Source organism: Lampris incognitus, chromosome 14, assembly GCF_029633865.1.
Source record: "Lampris incognitus isolate fLamInc1 chromosome 14, fLamInc1.hap2, whole genome shotgun sequence".
Lineage (NCBI taxonomy): Eukaryota > Metazoa > Chordata > Actinopteri > Lampriformes > Lampridae > Lampris > Lampris incognitus.
The window spans coordinates 33810745-33817332 of NC_079224.1; positions in this window are offsets into that span (position 1 = coordinate 33810745).

A 6588-nucleotide genomic window follows, 5' to 3' on the forward strand; every position below is an offset into this window, starting at 1 on the left:
GCCCTCACTTGGTGTGAAATGTGCTCATTGCTTTTTTTGTTTTTTAAACCGTGCCAAACATGGGTTAACTTGCACTCAGCCGAAGACGGAAAGGGAAGGTCAGTGGCCGGGGGTCAAAGTTCAGTTGATGCTTCCCTTTCAACAGAACAACATTGGATCTCTAATGTCGCCAGTTTGTAAATGCTTTGTTTTTTTTAAACCGTGTTTTACTGGGATGAAAACTGTCAAACCACACCGGGACTTGAAGAAAAAATAAAATAAAACATGGAGGGACTGTGATGGAGCGGAGCGTCATTTCCTCCAAAGTTGTACAAAATTAGATGATTTCTGTGTTGTAAAATAATCAATGTTTGAAGTACTTTTTTTCCTTCTCAGAGATGGGTGGCTATTCTAAGTTCATGGTAGACAAAACTGTTAATAGAGTACGGATATATATTATATAATTATAAATATATACTTTTTATGTGCAGATGTGGATGTCACTTATAGCAGCAACGTTATGGGATAAAGACTCGTAAAAAGAGAACTCCATGTAGGGATTCAGTTCACATTTTATTTTCTGGTCTGCACAATGAGATGTTGACTTTGTGTGATAATGTTGTTGCTATGTGGAGTAGGGCAGATTAGGGCCCAGGGATCCAAGTTGTCACAAACTACTAATTAAAAAAAAAAAGGTGCTACAAAAACAAGTGAAATTTCCAATATAGGAGTGTGTTTTGTGTCTGCACAGACTGTCTCTTACCCCCGCGTCGACTGCCAGCTATCGTTTAGCAAATGTATTAAATCCGTAGATATTAAACGAGAGTAGAATGGACATTGGCATTCAGATCAACATAGCAGATGATGAATCAGAATTGCGGCCATTTTTATTTGAACCGCTGGAGTACTGTGACCGTTGTAGCGGGCTAACTTCTGTATAAACCGATTTGTGGTGTGTTGTCACCATGACAACTAACAACAATCGCCATTTTCTTTTGAACGACTCAAATGACCATGGCAAACAGTTAAATGTCCGTTTGGTCACAGGTGATGACTTGAAATAACAGAAAACAATGTCCCATTTTATTTTATATTCCTAAAAGTGTGTTTTTTCCATGCATGTTAACAACCACCACCAACCTTTCTGATTTGAATAGCACAAAGTGCACCCACGTATGCATGAGTATATGAAAATGATACCTTTTCGTCCTTAAGTGAGGGAGTACAAATTTGTGATGTTGTGACAACAGACCCTGGTCCTCCCTATCTGCTGCTACTTAACAAGTCCTGGAGGGTTTATCTTCCAATGCTGAAAAAAATGGATTTTGATGCAAGTGTCCCCGGCAGAAACACTGAATGAAAGACAAACATATCCAACCTGTTAGGAAGCATCTGGAAACTGACAACACTCCGTTATGTCATTGTGATGCGTAGGCAGAAAACCTGACTGTAAGAACTGTATGGAGATAGAGACGTCAGTAACCTTTTTGTTGCTAGACAAAAACAAAAAAAGAAAAAAAAGAAACGTGTTTTAAAAAGAAAATTGTGAAATCTTTCTATTGCCTCAAACAGACTGCAACTGCTCCAAAAATATAAACGAACCATTGAAGAGCCTGCTGTGGTTTCAGGAGTTGTTTTGTTCTGTTGCGAAAGGAGCGTTTTTAAGTTTCAAACCCCAGGTCCTTTAAACCGTCAGAAGTGGGTTTGAATAAAATGGTTGAGTTAGCTTCCCTTGCATAGTCCATTAAAATGAACTGGACACAATCAAGTTGCATTTTATATAGCTTGAAGAGACTGGGGGGGAAATTAACAATGCAGGAAAATGTCTCACAATTTAGATAACTCTCATGCAGTGGCTGGGAAGAGCTTTTCGGTGCCTCTGAGGACGAAAGATGGAATATTTTATTGTACCCTTTTACATTTTAATTGCAACGCCACTGATCAGATAACCCCTTGTTTGGCTCTGTGCATATGTGGATGCCTGCCCACACTGTTTGTGTGTTGCTGTCTGAATTAACGTATGCCAGCCTGAGTGTCAGGGAGTATGTGTATGCACGCACATACTCATGAAGGCAGACCTGATTTGTGGGAGCCATCATATATATGCTCCATGCAATTGTAATGATTTTAATGGTCCTGAGCGCCCTCTAGTGAGCAGTGGGGTACCTACTACACAGGTCAGAGTGGCGGCCATTTTAGCCTCTAAGGCCCATCCGTCCACATGGTGCACAGCATCTAAACACACAACAGATGAAGAAACGCCAATTTAGATGAAAAATACCAACACTGAGAAGTGTGTCAAGACAAGCCCGAAGCTGCAAGCTCCTACACACAAAGTGCAGGAAGAAAACACAAAACATCACTTTCACCCGACATAAAATAGTACTTTTCAAACCCAGTCTGCCAAATGGAATTCCAGGATGAAAGGTGGGGCCTTCAGCTCATAGTCACCAGATGGGCCCCATCAGATATTAATAAACTAAAAATAATTAAGACAAAAATCCTTAAAAAAAAGTTGTATTTTTTTTGTATGACAGTCAAATAAATTGTGCCGTGTCAGTGAGCTGCCATGGTACTCAAAAGGAAAGAGGTGATGTGTAATGGCAATTAGTATTCATAATATGAATAATGACCGGGGAAAAAATCCTAAAAGGTAAATCCATGGTAAAAAGGTCAAAGATCTGAAAAAACATGCACTTTAAGTCATAAACATTAAGGTTGCTTAAAGAGATTTATTTATAAAGGGGCTTGATGCATACCGAGTACCATTATATCCAATACTGACTGTAAGTGTGGCCATTGTACCAACTGTGGCAATACCATTATAACAAAGGTTAACAAATAATACATTTTCTATCATCCAAAAAAGATTACCTTATATAAAGAGTCATCAGATTCAATGCAACCCAATGTCTAAATGCATTTATATTCAAATAATCATTACATTTATATAGTGCTTTTCTAGACACCCAAAGCGCTTCACATTGAAGTGGGTAACTCACTTCAACCACCACCGATGTGTAGCACCCACCTGGATGATGCACAGCAGCCATTTTGCTCCAGAACGCTCACCACACGTCAGCTTGAGGTGGAGAGGGAGGAATCATTGAGCCAGTTACATGGGGGGATGGTTAGGTGGCCAGATGAAGAGAGCCAGGTTGGGAATTTAGCCAGGACACCGGGGAACCCCCTACTCTTTGCGATAAGTGCCATGGGATCTTTAATGACCACAGTAAGTCAGGACCTCGGTTTAACGTCTCATCCGAAGGACGGCGTCTCCTACAGCACAGTGCCCCCGTCACTGCACTGGGGTTTGATATTGTTTTTATTAGGACCAGAGGGAAGACTGCCCCCTACTGGCCCACCAACACCACTTCCGGCAGCAAGTCATTTTCCCGGGACGGCTCCCATCCAAGTACTAGCCAAGCCCATACCTGCTTAGCTTCCGTCATTTGGCAGGGCCAGGGTACATGTTGGTATGGCTGCCGACCACAAAGTGACCAAATACTCAGAAACAGGGATCCAATCAAGACTTCCTCATGCCTTTTCCTGCCTTTAAGCATGTCTTGAGCTCTCCAACCTATAATTAAGTCCTTTATTTTTTGCTCTGATTTTCAATTTTTAACATGTGCTTTCACCATAAATGGAGTATACGCTTCTTTCTTTAAACATACATTTTAAGGTCTGGTAGGTGATTTTTTTCCAGTACCTCTGGTTTGCTCTCCACTTTGGAACCACATTTTATGAAAGATTTTACTTGACACCAAAAAACTGAAGGTCAATAGAGATAAAGGAGCTAAATGCTTGCCTAACAGTGGATGGGTTTTTTTTTTGTCGGGGATCAGTCAGACCTCGCATCACAGAATCAACAATGTCAAAAACCCTTACACGGTTTCACTTTCTACCAAGCACTCTCGAATACACAGCGTAAGACTATAGAACAGACTGATTGCACAACTGTTGATGTGAATAAAGATCAATAATAGATGTGAAATACACATTGAAGGGCAAAGCTAAGAAGAAAACAGGTAAATTCCTCTCGGAACATTTCATAAATGACAGTCCTTGAAGAGGCCCAGCACATATTTATTAAATAATTTCCAGATAAATTAAAGTCCGTCGCAAACGGAACAAATATTTTAAGCACGTTTCATTAGACATGACCCTTATTCTCCTGTTTTTCACTCTGCCAGCAGAAAACACTCATACTGTAATACAGGCAGAGCAATTTTTAGAAATCCATCCATCCATTGAATATCCAAACCGCTTACCCTGCTCTCAGGGTCGCGGGGTCACTTTTTAGACACACGTTTAGAAACAACTGCAATGCTAGAAAAAGTTGTTTCATGTTGTCCAGATGAATACTTCTAATTCTACCTACTTTCAACCAATATTCAAATCATACAACCCTGCCATCCATTTTAAACTAACTACGTTACGTTCATTTGTGGAACATTAAAAGTCTTGTCAGTCATTTGTGTTTTAATTTTATTTATTTTTTTGCATTTGTGACTATTTCAGAATTCAATGTTTTATTTTTCATGCAACTGCGATTTTTTTGGTCACAATTCTGCATTTTTTTTCCTCACAAATTCAAGGTAGACTACATTAAAAGGATCCAGTAAGGTCTGCGTTAATATTCATGAGCTGACCTTTGACTGACAAGTACATGCAAGGCTTGGCAATGAGGGTGGGTGGAGTTTCATATTTTGCTTTGATATGATTGGGGGCATAAACAAGTGCATCTGATGACATCATGAGTATCAGAAAAAGGACAAGCTCTTTAAGACAGATTAATATCGTCTATGACATGGTAGTGATGCATTATAGGGTAGCTGCTTAACAACCACAGCAGTGACTTACTTCCCACCATGACACCACACCGGCACTGGAAAATACACACCAACCTATAATCAGGTCAGCATTAAGTAGTCACTTGCACTTTATGGGACTACATTTTAGATAATTTTAGCCACAGATTTCCATTGTGAATTCTGAAATACATTGTGAAGTAATTGCAATTGCAAGAAACTACTACTACTTTTGGCTGCTCCCATTAGCGGTCGCCACAGCGGATCATCCGTTTCCATTTCTTCCCGTCTTCTGCATCTTCCTCTGTCACACCAGCCACCTGCATACCCTCCCTCACCACATCTATAAACCTCCTCTTTGGCCTTCCTCTTTTGCTCTTGCCTGGCAGCTCCATATTCAGCATCCTTCTCCGAATATACCCAGCATCTCTCCTCCACACATGTCCAAACCATCTGTCTTGTCTCTCTTGCTTTGTCTCCAAACCGTTCTACCTGAGCTGTCCCTAATATACTCGTTCCTAATCCTGTCCTTCTTCGTCACTCCCAATGAAAATCTTAGCATCTTCAACTCTGCCACCTCCAGCTCCGCCTCCTGTCTTTTCATCAGTGCCACTGTCTCCAAACCATATAACATAGCTGGTCTCACAACCATCTTGTAAACCTTCCCTTTAACTTTTGCTGGTACGCCTCTGTCGCAAATCACTCCTGACACTCTTCTTTACCCTGCCTGCACTCTCCTCTTCACCTCTCTTCTGCACTCCCCGTTACTTTGGACAGTTGACCCCAAATATTTAAACTCAAACACCTTAGTCACCTCTACTCCTTGCATCCTTACCATTCCACTTTCCTCCCTGTCATTCACACATATGTATTCCGTCTTGCTCCTTCTGACTTTCAGTCCTCTTCTCTCCAGCGCATACCTCCACCTCTCCAAGCTCTCCTCAACCTGCTCCCTACTTTCACTACAGATCATAATGTCATCCACGAACATCATAGTCCACGGAGACTCCTTCCTGATCTCGTCCGCCAACCTGTCCATCACCATTGAAAACAAGAGCTCAGAGCCGATCCTTGATGTAATCCCACCTCCACCTTGAACCCATCTGTCATTCCAACTGCACACCTCACCACTGTCACACTTCCCTCATACATATCCTGCACCACTCCTACATACTTCTCTGCCACTGCCGACTTCCTCATACAATACCACACCTCCTCTCTTGGCACTCTGTCATATGCTTTCTCTAAATCCACAGACACATTTTCTTTCTTGCAACTGCAAGAATGAAAATCACAATTCAGCCCTTTTAATTTTATTCAGCGGTGGAAATTTGTTTCCATACTAAAAGGGAGGAATAACAAAATTAACAGGCACAAAATGAAAGGTGTTTAAAACAGACTCCTTTTGTTATCCTATTAAAAAAAACAGCTAATTGGTGTCAGCATTTCACTCACCCATTGACCCAAAGTTGAAAATTAGATAAGTCCTTGCCGGTTTGATGTGTCACATGGGAGTAATTATAAACAGTCCAAAGGAAGATAAGTGAAGGTACAAAAAAAATGTCAATTTTCCAAGTCTGACATCAAAATCAACTGATGGGCTCCCATCGTAAGTAGTTTTCAAGGCTATCATCCTCGGTTTAGCTGTTGATTTAATTACCTAATAAAAAGTGTGACTTTCAGGAAAGAATTGATCATGCTAGTTTCTATTAATAGTAAACTGATTGCAGTTCTGAACTGACTGAATAGGAAGTCAAATGACTTCATACGTCTGTTTATTAAAGCCTTTCTCCAGTTA